Here is a 23,622-nt window from a genome sequence, read left to right as displayed (position 1 = left end):
TTTAGAAGAGTATTTCTAGAGGTAGGTTTGGTATAGAGAGTAGTATATAGTTGATTGGATATATCATTTTTGATCGTGATGTCAAGAAAATGTAATTCTGAGTTATCTGATTCCATGGAAAATTGTAAATGTGGACTTATGGAATTTATCCACTCATGGAATGTTTGGAGTTCTTCTTGTGTGCCATGCCAGATTAGGAAAACATCATCTATATATCTAAGCCATTTTCTGATGTTAATTTGAAAAGGGTTAGATGGGTGTAGGATGTATTCACTCTCGAATGTTGACACATAGATATTAGCAATATCTGGGGCATAAATTGCACCCATTGCTACTCCTTTCTGTTGCAAATAGAATGTGTTCTGGAAAAGGAAAACATTTTCACACAGGGAAATACGTACACATTCTAGTATAAAATCGGTGGGCACAGGGTGTGGTCTAGGTCTTGTATCAAGAAGAGTCATGAGGATCTGTAAAACTTCTTGTTGTGGGATATTAGTATACAAACTCTCTATATCCATAGAGACTAGAAGTTCGTTTTGAGGATCAAATTCTAAATTTTCAACTGTATTGATGACTGCCATTGTGTCTCTTATATAGGCCGGATGATTAATGGCAAAAGGTCTTATAAAGAAATCTGCGTACTGTGCAAGAGGTTTAAGTATGGAATTGCACCCCGAGACGATTGGACGTCCCGGGGGGTTGACCGGGTCTTTATGCATCTTAGGTAGTAGGTAGATGGCAGGTACTGTGGGTGTCTTGTTGATTAGGAATGCAGCTTCCTTTTCATTCAGCCAACCTCCATCAAAACCCTGTTTGCTTAGGTTTATAATCTCTTGGACTAGTCTGTTTGTTGGATTAGATGTTAATTTCCTGTAATGTGATGTATTGGATAATTGTTTAAGCAGTTCACTGTTATATTTATCTTTTTCCCAGAGAACTATTCCGCCTCCCTTATCCGCAGGTTTTATTAGGGCGTTAGGGAGCGATTGGAGGTTCTTAAGTGCTAGTTTTTCTTTGGAAAAGTTGGATTTGTAACGTATATTGGTTTTAAAGAGATTCTCAATCTCTATGAGGATGGCATTTTCAAAAGTGGTAATTTCTTTTTTGACCATTGAGTTTATTGGGTAGAATGTCGATTTATTTCTTAAACCTGTAAACCCACTGGTATTATTTGGATCATTATTTGAGAAGAAGTCTTTTAATCTTATCTTGCGGAAGAATTTATACAGTTCAAGTTTCGTCTGAAACAAGTCATTTCTATATGTTGGAACGAAACTTAGACCTGCTGAAAGAACTGTAATTTCCTGTTCTGATAGAATATGTGAAGATAGATTGAAAATAGGAATCGTTTGATTCTCTTCTACCACTCGTAGTATTGATTGCGTGTCTGCCGGAAGCCCGGCGTGTATTGATTGCGATACCATCCTCGTCTTTGTGACCGTGGTCTCCGGGGTGGACCCGTGCTCCGACGGTCTTGTCCTAAAAAACCTTGTCGCGAGGTCGACGGTTGCTGTTCGTAATGTCTATAATTGGTATCGGTGGATTGATCACTTCCAGTATCCGAATTTGTATCGGAGAAGGTGATCCTTTTTCTTGTGCTCTGGTTGGAGCCTTGGGGCTTATAAAAATCTTTATTTAGGTAGGGATACGTTTTCTCTTTGTTGTATCGTTTGATGTCGTTCTGAAGTTTTTCAGTTTTTTTATGGGCATTAAATTCTTCAAATTCCTTTATAGTTTGTTGTACTTTTTCTAAAAGGAATTTGCTATTTGTTATTGTAGAATCTCCCAATATCTTTTTTTCTAAAGTTTCTATTTCCTTTGCCAAGAGTTTAAGTTGTCTTAGGGCAGTTTCAATGCTTAAGACCATCCAAGTGCGGGAGCACTTGTTGGCCGAAAAACTAAAACCTATCTTGAATTCTTCATCATCAGTAAAAATGATGGGGATGTTGCGAATTTGTAAGCCCGTAGGGATAATGTTAGCGTTTAGGCAATCAGTTAGAAATTTAGCATGTAATTCTGTGCGTACTAATTTCTTTTTTAGACGTTCCAATTGATTCAGATCGGATTCATATGGGAGTTGAGTTATAGAACCCCTACTGCCCAAAAGTGAGGGACCTCCTGCAATTTTTAAAATGTAATCATCTGAGTATGATAACGTCTCTGCTTCAGACATCTATATGAGTATTTTTCAACAAAAAAACAAACAAAAACCACTGTCACAGGTGGTCCACAACAGACAATTGTCTGCGCTAGAAGTAGAGTACGTATAATGGACAACCCAATGTACCATTGAGGGCTTGGGCAAGTATAGATGAATGGGTAAGAAGGTGCCTTCAAGGGGTTTATTTAATGAAAGTAGAAAACTTTTTGATATTAATCAATGGTAGCTTAGTGATATCCCTACAGTCTTAGTCGTTGTAATTTATATAGTTTTTAGAACAACTTAATTTCTCAAAATGTTCATTAGATAAATGAAAGCATATCAATGCAAATTAGTCTTAACTATGTTACGGAGGAGAGAAAAACTGAACAAAATGATCAGAAGAAAGGTGTGTATTAAAAATTCAATTTTATAATCAAAATTCAAAAGGGTACTTTACATAGCAGCAATTGATCATGAAGTGAAAGAAAATAATTGAATCATTCAAGTCTTCACATTGATAATTAGTCAAACACTTTTTCACAAAATCATAAACAGTTGGTTCATTGGAAAACAGTGTTAAGTCGACGTTTCGGTCTTTACAGTTTCTTTTATAAGACCATCCTCAGGACTAAATGATTTAAAATGATGACCCCTGGTAACAAGACAATAATGAAATAAAGTCACAAATAGTGAAACATCAAAGTAAAAAATTAACACCTTTAACAACAATACTCTTCCTCCAAAAAGTATATGTCTATAAATCTTCATTTTTTGTAACATTTCTGTACATACGATATGTTAAATGGATAATTTATTAATCAAGTTATGTAAATAACCAGTCAATGTTGTATTAAGTCAATCCATACTAAACAATTGTGCATTGGTTAACCATTCATTTATTGACGGAAAAAGTACAACAAACTATAAAGGAATTTGAAGAATTTAATGCCCATAAAAAAACTGAAAAACTTCAGAACGACATCAAACGATACAACAAAGAGAAAACGTATCCCTACCTAAATAAAGATTTTTATAAGCCCCAAGGCTCCAACCAGAGCACAAGAAAAAGGATCACCTTCTCCGATACAAATTCGGATACTGGAAGTGATCAATCCACCGATACCAATTATAGACATTACGAACAGCAACCGTCGACCTCGCGACAAGGTTTTTTAGGACAAGACCGTCGGAGCACGGGTCCACCCCGGAGACCACGGTCACAAAGACGAGGATGGTATCGCAATCAATACACGCCGGGCTTCCGGCAGACACGCAATCAATACTACGAGTGGTAGAAGAGAATCAAACGATTCCTATTTTCAATCTATCTTCACATATTCTATCAGAACAGGAAATTACAGTTCTTTCAGCAGGTCTAAGTTTCGTTCCAACATATAGAAATGACTTGTTTCAGACGAAACTTGAACTGTATAAATTCTTCCGCAAGATAAGATTAAAAGACTTCTTCTCAAATAATGATCCAAATAATACCAGTGGGTTTACAGGTTTAAGAAATAAATCGACATTCTACCCAATAAACTCAATGGTCAAAAAAGAAATTACCACTTTTGAAAATGCCATCCTCATAGAGATTGAGAATCTCTTTAAAACCAATATACGTTACAAATCCAACTTTTCCAAAGAAAAACAACTAGCACTTAAGAACCTCCAATCGCTCCCTAACGCCCTAATAAAACCTGCGGATAAGGGAGGCGGAATAGTTCTCTGGGAAAAAGATAAATATAACAGTGAACTGCTTAAACAATTATCCAATACATCACATTACAGGAAATTAACATCTAATCCAACAAACAGACTAGTCCAAGAGATTATAAACCTAAGCAAACAGGGTTTTGATGGAGGTTGGCTGAATGAAAAGGAAGCTGCATTCCTAATCAACAAGACACCCACAGTACCTGCCATCTACCTACTACCTAAGATGCATAAAGACCCGGTCAACCCCCCGGGACGTCCAATCGTCTCGGGGTGCAATTCCATACTTAAACCTCTTGCACAGTACGCAGATTTCTTTATAAGACCTTTTGCCATTAATCATCCGGCCTATATAAGAGACACAATGGCAGTCATCAATACAGTTGAAAATTTAGAATTTGATCCTCAAAACGAACTTCTAGTCTCTATGGATATAGAGAGTTTGTATACTAATATCCCACAACAAGAAGTTTTACAGATCCTCATGACTCTTGATACAAGACCTAGACCACACCCTGTGCCCACCGATTTTATACTAGAATGTGTACGTATTTCCCTGTGTGAAAATTTTTTCCTTTTCCAGAACACATTCTATTTGCAACAGAAAGGAGTAGCAATGGGTGCAATTTATGCCCCAGATATTGCTAATATCTATGTGTCAACATTCGAGAGTGAATACATCCTACACCCATCTAACCCTTTTCAAATTAACATCAGAAAATGGCTTAGATATATAGATGATGTTTTCCTAATCTGGCATGGCACACAAGAAGAACTCCAAACATTCCATGAGTGGATAAATTCCATAAGTCCACATTTACAATTTTCCATGGAATCAGATAACTCAGAATTACATTTTGACATCACGATCAAAAATGATATATCCAATCATCTATATACTACTCTCTATACCAAACCTACCTCTAGAAATACTCTTCTAAACTACCAAAGCCATCACCCTCAAGCATTAAAAGATGGTTTGCCTTTCGGACAATTCCTGCGTTTACGCAGAAATTGTACTTTCAGAGATGATTATTTTCTGGAGGCTAAGAAACTTAAAGAGAAACTCAAAGCTCGTGGATACCCATCTAAATTACTGAAAAAATCCATGAAACGTGCATGGTACAACGATCGAGACACACTGCTGCGTGTTAAAGATCGACCAACCAATTCACAATTAATATGTGTATCTACATTTGGAACCCACTCAAACGCAATTAAAAAAATTGTAAATAAACATTGGAACCTTTTGAAAAGCATACCAATATTTTTTCAAAAACCAATGTTTGCTTTCAAAAGAGGAACCAATCTACAAGATAGATTGGTCCGAGCCTATGATGACAATCACAAAGATCTTATAGATAATATGCGCCAACTTTCCCCGATCATTGGCCATTACAAATGCAACATGTGTTTGGCGTGTAACACCACACAAACCACCAAAACATGTATGATCAACAACATTACCATCAACCTCAAATCCTTTTCGAATTGCAATACACCCAATGTGGTGTATTGTATACAATGCCCCTGTAATCTGCATTACATAGGTAAAACGATACAACCAGTTAAAAAAAGAATTTTGCAACATCAGTCCCGTATCAGATGTTCTACAGATAATGCTCCACTGGTAGAGCATTACCGTAAACAGGGCCATTCTGAAAAGGAAATGCGTTGGTGGGTACTTGAAGTAATTAAACCAACAAAAAGACAGACCAATGTTGACCACTTATTAACTATCAAAGAGGGCAAACTAATCTGTCTAACTGATGTTGTAAGTCATGGTTTAAATTCGGCAACTGAATGGCACACTTTAGCCTGCCTAGCCTAATTCCTCAATGATCTTCATCTACATTATCGATGTTCTGCAAGGATTTTAACGAATGTTAATCACATATGTCTGTACCAGTTTAAACACTGTTATACAATTTAGATTTGTACAGGCAGATTATCATGATTTAAGATAAATTGGCTTTCTTACTCCATTGTAACAAGAAATGTTCTGACAACTATCTTAATGTGTATACACAATTTTGAAATATGACGAATTACAGGGCGACAATATTTCCAGCACCAATATGCTTCTTTATTTAAAATTTTGAGCGATCATCTTTTGATATGTTATTATATCTGTAAATAACGATCTTACAGCCTTCCACTATTAGCTGTGTTTAATTCAATCAATAACAATCTAAATTGTTATATAAATAAAGCTAATCTTGTATAATATGCCACCTAAGCCGACATCACTACTCCCTACAAAGATGGCCGCTGAACACTTAGCCCAAGAAACAATCCCCTATGATATATATAACAACTTTCCCATCTAAAGATGGCACCCAACAAGCAATTCTCGGACTGCTCAGTCCGTTTTTTATTTCGCAGCCAATCTCTTTAAATACCGCGAACACTCAAATGCATAGCTTCGCTCGCTGCGTACAAGACTTGACGTGCTTCGCTTTCCGTTCTAGACGCCAGGTATGTTTAAAGCGCCCTCTGAATATTTCCAAATGGTATGTCATTGGGGTAGTACGAATTTACAACTGCCTTTTGAATGTTCATATTCTAGATTAAATTGAGAGCGTCTACACCTTTATTGAAATCTGAGACGATTGAATTTTTCTTAAACAAGGTATGTTCAAAACGCCCTTCAAATTCTCTGAAATATACCAACGTTTCACAATAAATTTATTTTAGTTTACCGATTAGTTCACAGATTCACTTGAAACTGCGCACAACGTTACTCACATGAGAAACGATTGATTCCTCGTTCGAAAACTAACGAAAGACTCGCCTACACGGCTCTTTGATTATTCCCATTGGCTAAAGAAATTAATATGCCATGCAAGGTATGTTCTATCTTCATATCATTGACACCAAGGATATTCTCCTTTTAATAATGGTTAATTAAATATACCCGATACAAAGTAATGTTCAGCATGAATATTTCAGCGGTAACTGAACTTTTAGACAACGCTCTCAGTATCTTTGTGACAAATGAAGTAGCAAAACCATTGATGTTTACATCTCTTGTCTTAGACTAATGCCACAGTAGCTGATTATTGATCACCATTCAGATACTAAAATAGATTTCAGATATGAACCGTGCTAATTTAGGTGATATTATCCTCCCTACATATTAGATTGCAAATACCTTAATGACTCGAGACGAGGTTAAAAAAAGATACAAAAAAATACATAGAACGTACTGAAAAGAGTAACAAGAACAGAAACTCTTTTTATTTCTCTCTCACAAGAATTAGTGTTAAACCAAATATAGGACCTTAATATCATGCCTTATGGTCACTAATTCGATTATTTTGAAACGCGAAATAAACTATGATTGAATAGAAACTTCCGTCAATAAATGAATGGTTAACCAATGCACAATTGTTTAGTATGGATTGACTTAATACAACATTGACTGGTTATTTACATAACTTGATTAATAAATTATCCATTTAACATATCGTATGTACAGAAATGTTACAAAAAATGAAGATTTATAGACATACTTTTTGGAGGAAGAGCATTGTTGTTAAAGGTGTTAATTTTTTACTTTGATGTTTCACTATTTGTGACTTTATTTCATTATTGTCTTGTTACCAGGGGTCATCATTTTAAATCATTTAGTCCTGAGGATGGTCTTATAAAAGAAACTGTAAAGACCGAAACGTCGACTTCACACTGTTTTCCAATGAACCAACTGTTTATGATTTTGTGAAAAAGTGTTTGACTAATTATCAATGTGAAGACTTGAATGATTCAATTATTTTCTTTCACTTCATGATCAATTGCTGCTATGTAAAGTACCCTTTTGAATTTTGATTATAAAATTGAATTTTTAATACACACCTTTCTTCTGATCATTTTGTTCAGTTTTTCTCTCCTCCGTAACATAGTTAAGACTAATTTGCATTGATATGCTTTCATTTATCTAATGAACATTTTGAGAAATTAAGTTGTTCTAAAAACTATATAAATTACAACGACTAAGACTGTAGGGATATCACTAACCTACCATTGATTAATATCAAAAAGTTTTCTACTTTCATTAAATAAACCCCTTGAAGGCACCTTCTTACCCATTCATCTATACTTGCCCAAGCCCTCAAGGGTACATTGGGTTGTCCATTATACGTACTCTCCTGTCTCAAGGTGGCACTTGTTGCAGAGCATCCAAGCGAGAGAAAATGTTTCAAATATTAAGGACTCCGATTCCACCACTGAAGAGAAAGCTGCTGTTGACAAGTGGCTATGAAAAGTGAGAGTGCTAGGACAGGAATTGATTCCCACTAGACTTCTCCATGGACTGCCCTGCAGACCACCTCTTCCATTTCTTGGGGGGTAGAGTTGACACTCATAGTATTCCTGCCACCACTGCCCGGTGTTGTACTTCTAAAGTTCTTGACAGACTCATTCAAACTTTATCTAAACACATCTATACTATCACCTCTTCTGCTGCAAATCTTTTCCATGAAGTGCAAGTTCTTTAAAATATGTGCACTGACACAATTAAGTTGTTTACTACAAATGCTGAAATCACTCAAAGTGCCTTGGTCTTTAACTAAGGAAACTGCTAACTTTCTTCCCTACAGTCTCACTGCAAGACAGATGATCTCTAAAAACGAAAAAGAGGCTTTCTATAGCCATCTCCTGAATTGAACAGACAGAAAGCAAACCTTTCTTTCGATTGACAATGATCCACATTAAATGTGAATGTTGCATGGAGCAATTTCATTGTTTATCACTGCGTTTCGTTTTTCGGTCTCATCTCAGACAGCACATGCGCTGTTTAGTGCGCGATCTTTTGTTATTAATCTAAAGGGCCAGCCCATTACTTACCATTGGTTGAATTCATCGTCTCTCATTATCTTGCTTTCCATTGGCTAGTGTGTTTTTTTCACTTCTTGATGTACTTGCCTCTTCGCATGGGCATTTCTTTATTGGCCTCCTGCTAGCCGCACTCAGATTGAGGAACTTATTTTTCCTCCCTTCCCCTTTGTTGCTTGGTGCCATCGTACTTTCTGCCCCTGTTGTCGCTTGTTGCCCCATGTTTCTCCCTGACCCTGCTGCCTGATGCCTCCGTCCTTCCTTCCCTGTTGCCCCATTCTTACCTCCCAACCATTGCTTGTTGCTCACTGACTCGAGAGAAGCTTAGATATAAGCAACACATACTGGCTTAATTGAATGCAGGCCTAGCGCCTTATGGATAAGTATTACAAAGGTGGCAAGATTCTGGGACTTCTAGCAATAGCACCTGATGCAGGTAAGCTTCTACCACTTCAGTTTAGATTTATTCAAAGTGATAATTAATTTAAACCATTCACAATATGCAGATTCATTAAAAAGAGCATTGGCCTTATCTGCACACAAGCTATTGGCGAGCTATTGCTTTGTCAATATTTATTTAGCCATGTTTTACAGGAGTATGGCTGCTGAGCAGCAAGGCTGAAGGTAATGAAAATAAAAAAGTGTGATGACGCGGTCAGCGCTGACTGCGCTTGTTTTCTTCACTTTCAAACATGCTGCACAGCTGTACAAAATTGTTAAAGCACTGACAAAGCCAATAGCTTCCGCATTGGCAAGACCCATTGGCTTTGCCAATACTTGTTATGATTGCCAGTAATACACCTCTTGGATGGTGTAGACAAACACATGAAACATTTTTACAAGATGCTTGTTATTTTCCTATAAAGTTTTACTGCTTAACTGATGCAGTCCTACTTTCATTAGCACATCTTCATGTACTAATCTTTTAAGACATCACTCCTTTGCAAGGCTATAACCATCCATGGTGCTTGTGGTCCATAGAAGCCTTGGCTTTGATAGCAAAAAAAGACCAGCTTCCTTCTTCCCCTCCCATCATACTTTGCTAAACAATAGGAGCTACGAGATTCGAGCAAATTATGCTTGCATGCTGTGGATTAATCCAATGTTATGTATATCTATTGGCTGTTCAGAAAATAGTGAAAAGTAGAAATACTACATTCTATCCTTATACGGCAAAAAGTTGTGATGTAGGATTGGCAGAAAACTAATATGACAGACCAAAGTCAAGTCTGGATCCCTTGTCGATAGCTGTCCACCGCACATTTTAAGAGAAGTTTTCACTGCAAACCCTGACCCTGCCCTCTCTCTTCTGAACAAATCTTTAACACAGGGCTGTGTTCTTAGAGCCTTAAAAAAAGCATCATAGTTCCCCCTTTTAAAATAACGGGGGCAGACCCAGTGATCCCATTGAACTACCGCCCCATATGTCTGCTCCCATATCTGGCCAAGGTAATGGAATCTCACATGGTAGCTGCCACTGCTCATTCATCAAACAGCCTCCATCCTTTGATCTCCACCAAGCAGGTTTTCGTCCCTCTCATTCAACTAAGGCAGTAATACTGACTGTGCTGGACGAACTAAGGAAGGAAGCAGACAAGAGCACCCATCTCTGGTGCTTTTAGATGTATTTGCGGCATTTGACACGGTCAACCACAGAATCTTCGTCAATCGTGTCAGGGACGCAGGACTTCAGGGTTCGGCTCTCAGCTGGATAACGTCCTTCTTGGAGGACTGCTCCCAGTCGATCTGCCTCTCCTACTTATCTGCACCTAATGTGAAGTCAACTTGCGGAGTGCCACAGGTTTCTTCATTATTGCCCCATTTGTTCAATCTTGTATCCATTCCCTCTGATTCTTTCCGTAAGAGAAAGAAATGTGAGCACATTTAATTATGTAGATGATATGCAACTAATATTTACCATCCACAACACGTCTGATTCAATTTCTGAATTCCAATCCACCATGCTGCACATCTGCAATTAGATTAACAGCAACCATTGAAACTTAAATTCGGATAAAACTGAACTGATCCGGACAAGTGGTGCTCGGAACCCCTTGGAGCTCACACTTCTGGACAACTGAGCTGGGTTACACCCGGTCCCTCTAACCCCCCCCCTCCCCCCCCAACTCCATCCCTCTCAGCAAAGGGCCTCAGGGTTACAGTCAATTGTGACCTGACCATGAAGTCCCAGATTGGAACAGTAGTTTCTACCGGTTTCTTCCAGTTACGGAAGATAAGAACAATCATCAGACTTCACTGAGGAAGCACTGGTTGAGGTTGTCTGGCCTTGGTCATTTCTCACATAGACTATGTGAACTCCCTCTATTTTGGTCTGCCAATATATCTAGTTAAAAGACTGCCAATGGTGCAGAATCAGGCCACCAGACTGATTTTCCATCAGCCAAGATGGCAACACGCTTCCCCTCTAATGAGGAATTGTTGTGTAGTTCATATAAAACTATACAGGATCTGCGTGTTCGGACATAATACGCTGTAGGATTGGTGTCAGACCGATTCTGAACACCCCCAACGAGTATGTTGGCCTTTTGTATCAGCTAGCTCACAGTGCCACTAGAATCTCCTCTTACCAAGGAGAGTATAGTTCTTGGCAACCATCAAACATGACAACCCTGATCCCTCAGGACCGTGGAAACAATATACTACTTTTCGCTCAGTCACTCGTGCCTACTTAGTCTGTCTTAGAGAGATACACAGAATAAACAGCAGGGCGTTTTTCAATAAGTATTTATTGAACAGTTGTTATTCTAGTGTAAAATAGATGAGCTGCAACAATCGTTAGACAGTAAAAGATATAAATGATTAGTAGTACTACAAAAGTAAACGGATGGTATAGCTCTACCATCTTGCAGTAATCATGAATACATATAAGTATATAAAATACATGATAATAAAGAGATGCGTACTCCTACGATGCCTCCCTAACTAGATGTACCCAAATGTACCTAGCATGTGGGTATGTGTTAAGCGAAGAGCCCCTCTAGGATAAAGTCAACCCCATTACCTCAAGTGAGAGACTGTGGGACCCTGTCCTGGTCTCTAGTTGGACACCCCGCAAGGGATGTTTTAGACCACTGCAAGCTGGATTGTCTGCATGCAGGAACCTCAGGGTCTCTGGTCAGTGTGTCGGCTGGGAAGTCATAGTCTCCTCTATCTTAGCAAGATGTGATGTATATATACCCATAGGTCTCCCCAGGGGTCCTACCTCGCTGTTTTACTATGTCGGCCTGGGAATGACGCCGGGCATGAACTTTATACGCAGATATTATATAGGAGATGGTAGTCCCGCTGTGCTTCCAAGAATCCTCATGCATAATGTATGAGATTTCGAACTAGGGAAAACCTGCGTTCTGAATGCACTGTCATATCTAGGTAAAAGGTCAGTCCCTGTAAAACGTTATAAGTGTAATGTAGGGAAGAATATAGGTGAAGGGTAACAAAGTTACCTGGGCCTATATTATGGTACCTATATGAAATATAACAGCATCTACGTTGGCTTCCCATAACACAACACTGCACAATTGGGTGGCTTATTTGTAAATCCTTGAATGGTGCCTGCCCAAAATAAACCTCCAATCTTATTTAGAGACACAAACCCACCCGCGTTCTGCCCACATGAACCTCCTGGTCACACCGCCTACAAACTGAAGAGTAGGCGGCAGCAGAACTGCGGAGCTAGCCCACCACTTTTGGAACGCCATCCTCCTTGATATCAGATCCTGCACAGACCTTCTGACATTCAGAAGACTCCTTAAGACATGGCTGCTTATTCAGGCATACGAATAACTCACCAGGCCCTAGGCTACTCCTATTTCTAGCACCAAGAAACTGACTGGTGTATGTGCACTCTACAAATAATTTTAATATGACTCAATGAATTGAATAAGCTTTTTGCAATTCTTACATAAAAAGAGGATCGATTAAACTCTGCAGTGGAAAGATTTGCTCTTCAAACAACCCACTCTGCTTCTAAAAAATAACCGCTTTTGCAACACTCCGTTTCAGACTCATTTTGATGACCTGCTGTTCCATTTTACAACACAACTTCGAGGGGGAAAAAAAAAAAGGAAAAAATATTACCTGTACAGCCGGCCAGCTGTCGCCTCTCCGCGGTCCTCTTATTTCTTCCGGTCTCCAGTCCCAGCTGCTAGCAGGAAGGACCCAGGGTCCCCTGAGCCAATCACAATGCTGCAATGCAGCGTGGTGATTGTTTGGAGCTCAGACAGGGACTGGGAGGCTTTGCATGCTCCTCATTAGGCTGTGTAATACAGCCTGGTGGGGAAGATGCAAAGTATGCATGACTGTTTGGCTGGCCCCAGAGGGTCGGCCAAATAGTCATGTGCACTTAGGGATTGAAAACCACTCCTTCCCCCTGCTCTTGCCAGCCCCGCCCTGAACTGACTCCAATAGGAAAATAAAATGATAATACGATAATATTATTATCATTTTATTTTTCCTTTTAAGCAATGGAGCAACGCTCCTCCGCCTTAGCGAAGGAGCTGCCACTGACATCTTTCGAATCATCACTTGTGCCGACACATGCTGTAACCAATGTTTGTGGTACTGTCACTCTCTCCGTTCTCGATGTCTAGTGTCTCTTGAGAAACCAATCCATTTGTTGCATCTACACCTCCAACACCACTTTTAATGCCATGCTCTATAGCATTAATCATTATTTACACCTTGGCGTCAACTTAACCTAGAGTTGGTGAGTATCAGTGAACCTCGTTCCAACATACTGGGTTTCTTACAAAGTATGACATGTCAAATGTCATTGTGTCCACTTATAAATTCGCTCTTTGAAGCTGCAAATGTGAAAGACTCACCTTTCATTTTGCTCAGTTTCAGGGTGAAATGAAATATGAGAAATGCAATAACTAGCTGCTTCAGTTTGCCTGTATAGCTGTCTGTAGCCAAATCTTTTCTGCTTTGGGATAATTAACATGCTGCATAATCAAATTAGGCACGAGGCTTTGCCTACCTTTTTTATTTTATCAATGTGCATAGATTTGTACTTGCATATATTCATTAGAAATGTTGTCCTACTGAATCAGGTATGCGTGTTAGAGGCCATCTGGGAAATGAATATGGGCACTTTGGTGGTAAGACAGGCTTATCTCGAGGGTAGAAAGGAAGGGTTGTTTTTTAAACTTATAATATAGCCAAAGAATGGTTTTGTCATTTAATGCTTTACTGACTACCACCTAAACACCTTACAATGTTTTGCAATTCCTTTTAAATACTGTTTAATTCCCTGCTTAGTTACAACCATTATGCTCTTTCTTCGTATCAACATCCATTTATGTAATCAGAAGAAAATTAGGGCATTAATTAAGTCTGTTAAACACGTAGTGTGGGTTTCTTAAGATAATTCATCCATGGGGGAAAGTAGCTCTGGAACTCACTAATAAAATAATCACAGAAGACTGATCTTTACTACAGGCAGACCATCTCCAAGTAGGACCTGAGAGGTACATGGGTTGCAGTCTGTGTGACTTCCTGGCTCAAGTTGGTAAGGTGGCTTTAGCCTGCACTTTACAGATGGTTTTGGATGTCTAAAACTGGGCTGCATTTGAATCCTGCAAAAATGTATCAAAGTGATCCTTAGCGGAGAAGGGACCAGCGTACTACTCCAGCAACTCTTTCCAGACAGTAATCAAAAATATTGAACAATCCTGAACTGGAGTGTGTCACGGGATGCACAGACAAACTGGTAATGTTACTGTTGGACTACTGCATTTGTTGCATTCACAACTTATTCCACAAATTGATCATTCATAAGCGTTTTAGATGAAAATATGAAGAACTTGAAAAACATCGGATCTGACCTCTCATCCTTAGATAACGCAAACCCCTTCCATCCCCCAGAAGACATGAATGATGTCCAAGGACTGACAAATCACTATTTTCACTCCATGAACACCCTGCTTGACAAAATGGCCCCATTACAATTGAAAAGAACATCGTCTAAAGATTCCAAACCATGGTACGATGGGAGGCTAAATGACGACAGACGCTCCCTCAGATTAATTGAACGCCGATGGAGAGATAATCCCTCAACGGACCTCTTCCAAACTCTGAGAACAGCTAGAAACGCCTATTTTAGAAAGATCAAAAAATCAAAAAACGATTTCTTCAGATCTCAATTAGACCTGGCCAAGAACCGCCCCAAAAAGCTATTCGACCTTATCAAATCACAAACTAAAAGCCTACCTAATGCCATCAACACCAGCCCACTCTCCCCACCCAATTGTGAGGAGTTTGCCTCCTTCTTCACAGCCAAGACAGAATCCATCAAATCAGACTTACTCAAGGATCTGAAATCCTTATCGGACCTGACTAAGAGCCCCTCAACCCCCCTGGATGGTGATTTAACTAATATCCGCCCATTATTTAAACTCCAAAACAATGCAAACTGGCTCCATTTTGACACTTACTCTGAAGACTCCATATTAAAAACACTCAACACTCTGAAGCCCTCCAATCACTTCACGGACCCGCTCCCTGCGAACTACCTTAAAGACTTCATCCCTCTCCTACTACCCAGTTGTACTAAGATCATTAACACTTCCCTCCTTCAAGGCTCCATCCCTGACATCCTGAAAATCGGTCAGGTCTCACCTATCCTTAAGAAAACCACGGCGGACCCCTCGGACCCCAACAACTACCGTCCGATATCTAATATACCTATGTTAGCCAAACTCCTGGAAAAATGTGTTAACGTACAACTGAACAGTCACATCGATCGATACAACTTGCTGAACCAATTTCAATCTGGCTTCAGAGCAGGTCACAGCACCGAATCAGCCATGGCTCATGTTGTAGACGACGCAATTAAAATCCTAGACCAGAATGAAGCCTGTCTTCTAATCCTACTCGACCTATCATCAGCTTTTGACACTGTCAAACACGACAACCTACTTGACCTCTTAAAACACAGAATGGGTATCTCTGGAAAGGTTCTGAACTGGTTCACATCCTTCCTCCAAAACAGATCCAAAAGATTCAAGATCAACCAATCCCTATCCAACCCTATGCCAGTCACATTAGGAGTACCTCAAGGCTCCTCTCTCTCGCCCACCTTATTCAACCTCTTCATGGAACCTCTCACAGATCTTCTACGCCTCACCAAGATTCACTTCCACATGTACGCAGACGACACACAAATATACATCAAGATACACTCACTAGAGGACATCAAATCGCTCAACACCACACTTCAAAAAACCCAAACATGGCTGGCAGAAAACCATCTGAAACTTAACTCTCTCAAAACGGAATTCCTGTTAATCGCCCCCCCCAACAAAACCCACACTATCCGGGACTGGATGAAACACCTAACAGCCCTAAATGGACACACGCACATAGTCGACTCAGCGAAATCTCTGGGAATAACGCTAGACAGCAACTTAAAGATGCAGAAACACATTAGCTCCGCAACTAAGGGAGCGAACTTCCAACTAAAGACCCTGAGAAAACTGAAACCCTTTCTGCCTGCACATGATTTCAAACAAGCAGTTCAAGCCCTAGTAATCCCCCGAGTAGAGTATGGAGCAGTTACGCTATGCGGCCTCCCAAGATCCTCAACAGCACCATTAAGAGCCACGATCAATGCAGCTGCGAGACTCATCACAGGCTCTAAAAGAAACGCTCACATCTCACCTGACTTGAGAGCCATCGACTGGCTTCCATTTGAAGCCAGAATTCACCTAAAAATTGCCTGCATGACACACAAGGCCCTCTACCACAAAACTCCACAATACCTTGCACAGAAACTAGTTCTCTCTGCGGGCAACAGAGCCTCTAGGAGTGCCAAAACTCTTCTCCTTCAACCTCAACGTTTTGCCAAGAAAAAAACCTATAACCGTACCTTCTCAGGTATGGCTCCGAAGTTATGGAACGCTTTGCCCAGTGAAACAAGAATGAACCCCTCCACCTCTTCCTTCAAAAAAGAAGTGAAAGCTATCCTCATGGCTAAATTCACTTGAACTCTATATCTATTCATTGTGATTTTGTCTGTCTGTTGTCTATGTATATTGTACTTTGCCTCCTTCCTGCTTGTAAAGCGCTCTGATACTCGCAAGAGTCTTGTCCACGCTATATAAAACTTTCAAATAAATAAATAATGAAATGGTTGTTTCTGTAGCCAGCATTCATGAATTTCAGAAAAAGGCCCAAGGCAGTTCAGAGAATCCCTTCATCTGAGGGCCAAATTACAGCAGGACCGTGGAAAAAGAGCAACAAACAAAATGTCAAGCTGGCATGATGTACAAAGCGGATCGTTCAACAGTCAAGGGTGGGATGGCCTGTGTACAGTGTAAAACATTGCAAACATGAAACTAAAAAGCAGGGCTAGACAGTTGTTGCGGCAAATAGTCAGACTCCACAGCCCTTGGAATATGGTTGCAGCTTGGAATGAGGTTGAGGTGGAACAGTGCTTGGTTGCACTGGAAAATGAGTATAATAATCTTGAATCTTATGCTGTAAATCCTTAACCAGGGAAACAGGACTGAATCTTCGGTTCAGTATGCGTTTGAATATTCTTTTTGTATGGATCATAGCCATATATCTAGGTGCTCATAAAAAAGTTAATATGAATTAGTCCACCCTTATACTAGCTCTGGTTTGCAGTGCAGGCTTTTCATATTCATTATAATCTTGACAGCTTAAGCTGTGTTGGACGGTAGGCCGGCCCTAAAGTATCATTATCCTGAGACTCTTCTATGTCCAGAAGTCTCTGAGATGGGAGAGTCAAGACTGCTTGAGGAAGCATCCTCTGTTATAAAAATCTCGGAAAGTGTTGTGTGATTATTTTATTGCAGCAAATATATCCTTCAACAGTGGCAACATAGGTGATTCAGTCGTCAGACAATGAGTGGTCATCGTCAACGAGGTCATTGACAACAGGGTTGTCGTCAATGAGCTGGATGCCTTTCTTGCCAACACTGTAGCAACTGTAGTTGATGTGTTACTCCTAGTCGGAGTCATCGTTGACAATGCAGTTGGCACTGCTGACAGAAACTGAAACATTTTCTTCTAAGACATAGCTAGTGCAGACAGCCATATCAGAACCAGGATTTATTATTACTATAGGCAGTGTCAAAAGATGGACTCCTGTCTGTAATGGGTTTCTAGTCAACCCTCTTGGGAATCTTACAGGTTGGTGTTTTTTTCCCCCTGATGGTGATTTGCCAGATCATTCCTACATCAAATACTCCCTGCTGGAAGCTTCCTTTGGCCTAACAGTTGAGTAAGTGTTGTTCCCTGAATAAGGGACATACTTTTCCTTTGACAATTGTAGCCATACTAAGAGCCTACCCTCTTTATCTCTCAGGGTTTTATTATATAATGTTTTGCAAATTCTTGCAATCTTTAGCCTTCTGGGTTGGAAACAATATGTGCAGATCCTCAGGATGACATATTACCTTGCCGTGGAATTTACAAGGTCTGAGTAGACGCTTTTGAGTTGAATCAGACCTGGTCTGTTCACCTAGAATATAACCAGCCATAAAGCAGAGGTTGTTCTAGGGTCAGTAAGTGAGAATTCTGAAGAGATAATTTTCCAAAAGCAGACATTTTTGAAGAATTTGAGCAGAGTTCAGAAAGGTTCACATGGCATGCAATTGAAATCAGAGCTAAAGTGCTCTTTAGGGGAGAGTGGTAGTGATCCAGCTCTCACCTTATTAGATTGAGTGGAAGCCTTTTATTGCAATAAGATGAGTAGGCTACTAAAAGGGACAGTGTTTGACACTTTATTAGGCTATGTTTTGAACTGCACTGTTTTTGAATTATTGCATGAGACTCCCAGCTCGACGACAGGGATGAGTCAAGCATGTGTCTATTAAATATGCAATGCTGGAGAACCAAAATTCACTTGTTATGTTCCTACATTAAGTTAATAACTGCTTGGGTTTCTGGAGGGCAATGATCGCTACAAACATGGGTGACCTTACATCTTTCACTACCCCAGCAATGTAGTATCAGGTCAGGGACAGTTTGTGGCACCACTTTGCTTTTTGACGACAGAAGGCAGAATGGTGAGGGTTCTAGAAACGCCAGCCATGCTTTCAAGGTTTGCTTCTTTGGAGTAGTATTTCGTGGTGGTGAGGTGTTGGGCACAGATAGCAAGTTAATTTGTTACAATGCAGTGCTTTGCAGACATTCCTTTTGATGTCAGATTCGCAGCCCATACTGCCTTATTTCTAGGAGTTGCCCTTTGTAATGACGTACTATTAAAGATTTGGGAGCAGTTTCTTGAAATGTTTGGATTTTGGTATTCTCGTTCTTTTACTGTGGCGAGGTTGGACAGATTGTCGGTCTACAATTTGCCAATTTTCTTTTTCATCCCATCTTGGTTTGGTGGTTTGATCAGGGGCTGAACTGCTTTTATGTGGTCCTGGAGAGTGCTTGTTTCTGGCCCCACTCTTTATTATCATTAGAACATGTATTAATACTGCAGGCACTTGACTATTTGAGATCAATTAGCAAAACTGTGTCATATACTCAGATTTCTTACTTACGGTGGCATACATGTAATGTGAAGTTAAGTTAAATGTAAAGGTTAGAGGTACATTGAAAGAGACAGGCAAGGTAGTATAATTAAACCAAAAGTGATACAAGGCGACAATCCAGAATTCATTAACTACAATAAAGTTTAGACATTTGTCAAATGTCAGTCTGAACAAATCTGCTGTTAAAAGTATTGTGAATTCCAGGTGACTGGGGTCTAGCCTCAATGGCTTGTTTAGAGCATTCCACATTAGACCATTCAAACTGGTGTAAGCCGTGGGCAAAATTGCAACAGAAGCTTTGTAAGTGGGTTTCTCCTCAGGAATAGGGACTGTTTGGGTTATAGCAAAGCCGCGAAAAAACCATTTAAAAATGGCAGCATGTAAATATATAATAAGGCATATTAGGATGTTTAACTAGAGTGTTAGTGACACATATGTGACTTTAAAAAAAATATATATACTGGCATACTTAGTCGCTATACCTTTGATAATTAACTTATTTTAACTTTCCTCACAGGGCGTGACTACCCTTGAACAGCAGTGTCCTATTCGTAAAGAGATTGGATGATGGACAGAAGATTGCGATGCTGAAAAAGGAGCTGAGGGCATCAAACACTGCCAGTCGAAACTGTGGAAGTAATGTTGTTGTAACTTCTGGAAACAGTTTATGTTTCATGTCGGAAGAGGTTTACTGATGAGAAACATATTGAAGTTAAGAATCAAGGGGCACATCCAGCCTCTATTGCAAAGTGAAGTGCTCAAATAGCTGCTGGGGAATTCTGCAGTGTGACTGTTTTGCGGAACACGTGAACGTTTTGTACAACAACAGAACATGAGTACATAAAGACATAAGATTTCTCTGAAACTATAAAAAGGTGCTGTGAAAGTCGGGATGATGAATGGTCGTTTGTAGTAAGAGGCCGTATTGAATATTTTCTTTCCAAACTTCTTACCGCAGCTTACGTTTACCACCAATCTTGCAGTATAAACCTTCGAAGCGGAAGAAACATCTCCAAAGAATATTCAACTTTAGAACAGCAATCGAAGAAGTTGAAAGTAGGGTGTCCAAATAATGAAGAACATGAAGCTTTTCGGAAGACATGTAGTTACCTAGAGTCGAATGATGACTGTTGCTGCTTCCAGTGACATGAATCTTGCAGATATCATGCATTATGAGCTTTGTGCTTTCCCTCCTGCATTATTTGAATCTCGCAGTATGTTAAGCAGGGTTGAAAAGTCTGAATTACCACGTGCAATACTAAAGAAGTCTTGATCAGTTATATCTGAGGTTGTTGAAATACAATCTACGGACCCGTATAAAAATATGCAGTTTGTTGGGCAAAAAACATAGGGTCTGGTCAAATGACAAAAACAAACAGCTAATCATTTTACGCTTAGCCGGGTAGCTAAGGGAACATGGGTGTACCATGCAACATTCTGTTGGAGATGCTGATGTGGATATTGTTCACACTGCGATTTTGTCTTCCAAAAATTCATCCACTACCTTTACAGGGCAATATACAGATTTGCTCATTCTTCTATTTTTATCATGCCAGGAACAATGGTTTCAAATTGTATTATTGTAGCAACATAAAACTATGAATTCTGTATATGATATTCGATATTCAGGCCTTGCTCGGCACTGACATTTGCAAGTACCTGCTATTTCTTCACGCTTATACAGTTTGTAACAACTTCCAGAATTTCTTCTGTTGGAAAGGCAAAGGATTCGGTTATCTACTAGTTGCAACATTTTCTGTTCAGAAGATTCCCAACACGTTGACACTGAAAACGCTAGAAAGAAGGCCCTTTTGGTGTTGTATGGGTGCAGGAAAATGTATTCCATTAACAGACTTAATCATTTTAATAGTAGGGAGCCATAAAGGGCAGCTGTGAAGCAGACTGAACATCGTGCACATCAGATAGGTGAGGACCAGATTAGGTTCCCATTGGGGCATTACAAAGGGACATAACTAACACAACAAGATGATGGAGGGAGTGCTGAAACTTTTCAGACACTCATCCCTAGTCAAAAGATCTGGGTTAAATCCATTGTTCTTTTGCTCACCATCCCACCCCAGTTAGGACCCAGCCAAAGAGAAACAGAAAAACAGATGTAGCCATTTAAAAAAAAAAAAATCACATCACAACTGGTGACTGAAACAAAGCGGGCTGATATGACAGCTGTTAGCAAGCCGAAAGGGCCAAAAGATAACCCTTACCTCTGCCCAAAGCAAAGCCTTGCTGTGCAAGAGTTTGTTTCAACGACCGGTGTATACAGTTTTCATCAAGGGACACCTGGCCTTCAAAATGAGATCAACAATGTCAGAGGGAGGTCAAAGATGTTCAGCTGTTGCCGCTCCATCTCAAAGCATGAAGATGGAGATCGCAAAGACCTTGGAGCAGTACCGTACCCTGTTGCTGCAACAGCAGATCCTCTCAGAGAGGCAGGTTGATCGTAGAACATATGCTCAAGCCAAGGAGTACTGAATACCAAACTCTCCATGCCCAATCTTTTGGAGTTGAGAGGTCGCAGGTCTAAAATAGCCTAAGGCCTCAATTTTTCTTGGGCACCAGAAAAGGGTGAGAATAACAACCATGACCCACTTCTGGCACACGTACCCGGTCGATAACCCCTTTAGCCCAAAGAGCTTCCACTTCCTGCTGCAGAATGGATAGTCCTTCCACAGGCACTTGGTGGAGGGGGGGGGGGGGGATTGTAGAGGTGCGGAGGGACAATAGTCTAGGCAGCCCATTGTGACCTACACCAGGGAAAGGGGAGGGGGCAGTGGCCCCCCTCGGCCATGACTGAGCAACTGTTGGGTTCCTTACGGAGGCAGGACATGCTGGTGATATGGGGAACCTCAGCCAAATCCGCAAAAGCAGCATTATAACTATTGCAGCTGGCAAGGTGGGTAGGAAGTGCTCTAGAGCAGAGTCAACTTTGTCCCTGACCATGCAAGTCCCCTTGAAGGGCATGTCCATCAGGGAGGACTGGACATCGCCTTAGAACCCAACTGAGCGCAGCCATGCAGGGAGTCAAATGGCAACACTGGTGCCTACGCCCCACCCTATGGAATCCAAGCCACAAAGAATTGTTAACTTGGCCATGTCATAACCATCTTAAATTGCCTAAATGAGGAGAGGAGGAATGTCTGGGCACATGAGGGAGCACATTTGCACTAAATACCGCAGGTTATAGGACTAGCGTTCCAAGAAACAGCTGGCATTTACAGACCCGCGGTTCCGACTGGTTAAAGATAAAGCATATTTGCCAAATGTTTCTACCCCCTTCGTTTCTCTGTTGAGGGAGAAGTAGGAAACATGTTGGAATTAGAGTGGTTTGTTGAGGTCTGCACCACAAGGCTTTCAAGTGAAAGGTGTTGCTAAAAAAAAAAAAGCGAGGGTATCAGGAGCAGGGCAATGGTGTATGGCAACCTTGTGGATTGACTGGAGTGCCAAAACACAGATTTACTCATGCCCCCCATTAACGTCTCAGTCAGTGCTTTATTAAATGGTAGAAGAGGCTAAGAAGATGTTTGCCCTGGGTGAAGGACCTCTGTCAAAACATTGGTTTTGACCTCCAAGGTGGGGAGCTGGTGTGTCCAGTACTTTGGTCGCCCTACATTTCACGAAGTGGATTCCTCCATAACTGGTCCAGTGGGTGAGAGGAGACCCATTTCCAGGGAGGTATTGAGGGCTCTAGCCCCCTATAAGTCCTTACACCAATCATTCTCCTAGTAGTGCTGAGCAAACTCATTACCCAGGTCATAGTTCTTATCAGAGTGTCACAAAATGGGAGGTGGCCAGGGCTAGCATAAGTTGTAGTGCCAGAAGCAGGGTTGAGACAGAAGCTGGTATCAAGACAGGCTCTAAGGGCTCAACTAGTGCCATGGGCTGACCTACCATAAGACCTCCAGATGGGTGGCCTCTTGGCTCCTTGGGGCCAAAAGGCTTACTAGAGTGAGTTGGCAGGGATCCGAAAACCAGAACATGGCTGCGCGATACTCTGATCTAATGTGGTGTGGCTGTTGGCCCTGGAAACTCTGGTTGTGCCGGAACCAGGCGTCTGACTTCAGGAGAGAGATCGAGAAGTTTGGCTCCACCCCTGCACCAGCTCAGGCAAAAGAGTGGTGCGAGGAAGGGGAATCCTGCTTACATATTTTGTGTTTCTTTTTGGACTTACCAGACGACTTGGACTGTGACGAACCTCCAAGCAGCTCCAGCAACTCTGGGACAGGGAATAAAGTCTGAGCTTCACCAAGAATTTGTATAGCGCTATTCCAAAGGCAAAAATTGAGGCTATAAAGTATTGTGGACACTAACCAGTAGCATTAGGGCCAGCAAAAAAAACGCCCCCTGCACTTGTGTCAAATTAACGGAATTTACTTGCAATTCTCA

This window comes from Triturus cristatus, chromosome 3_1 (assembly GCF_964204655.1).
Source record: "Triturus cristatus chromosome 3_1, aTriCri1.1, whole genome shotgun sequence".
Taxonomy (NCBI): Eukaryota; Metazoa; Chordata; class Amphibia; order Caudata; family Salamandridae; genus Triturus; species Triturus cristatus.
Note: the sequence above shows the minus strand (reverse complement) of the source record.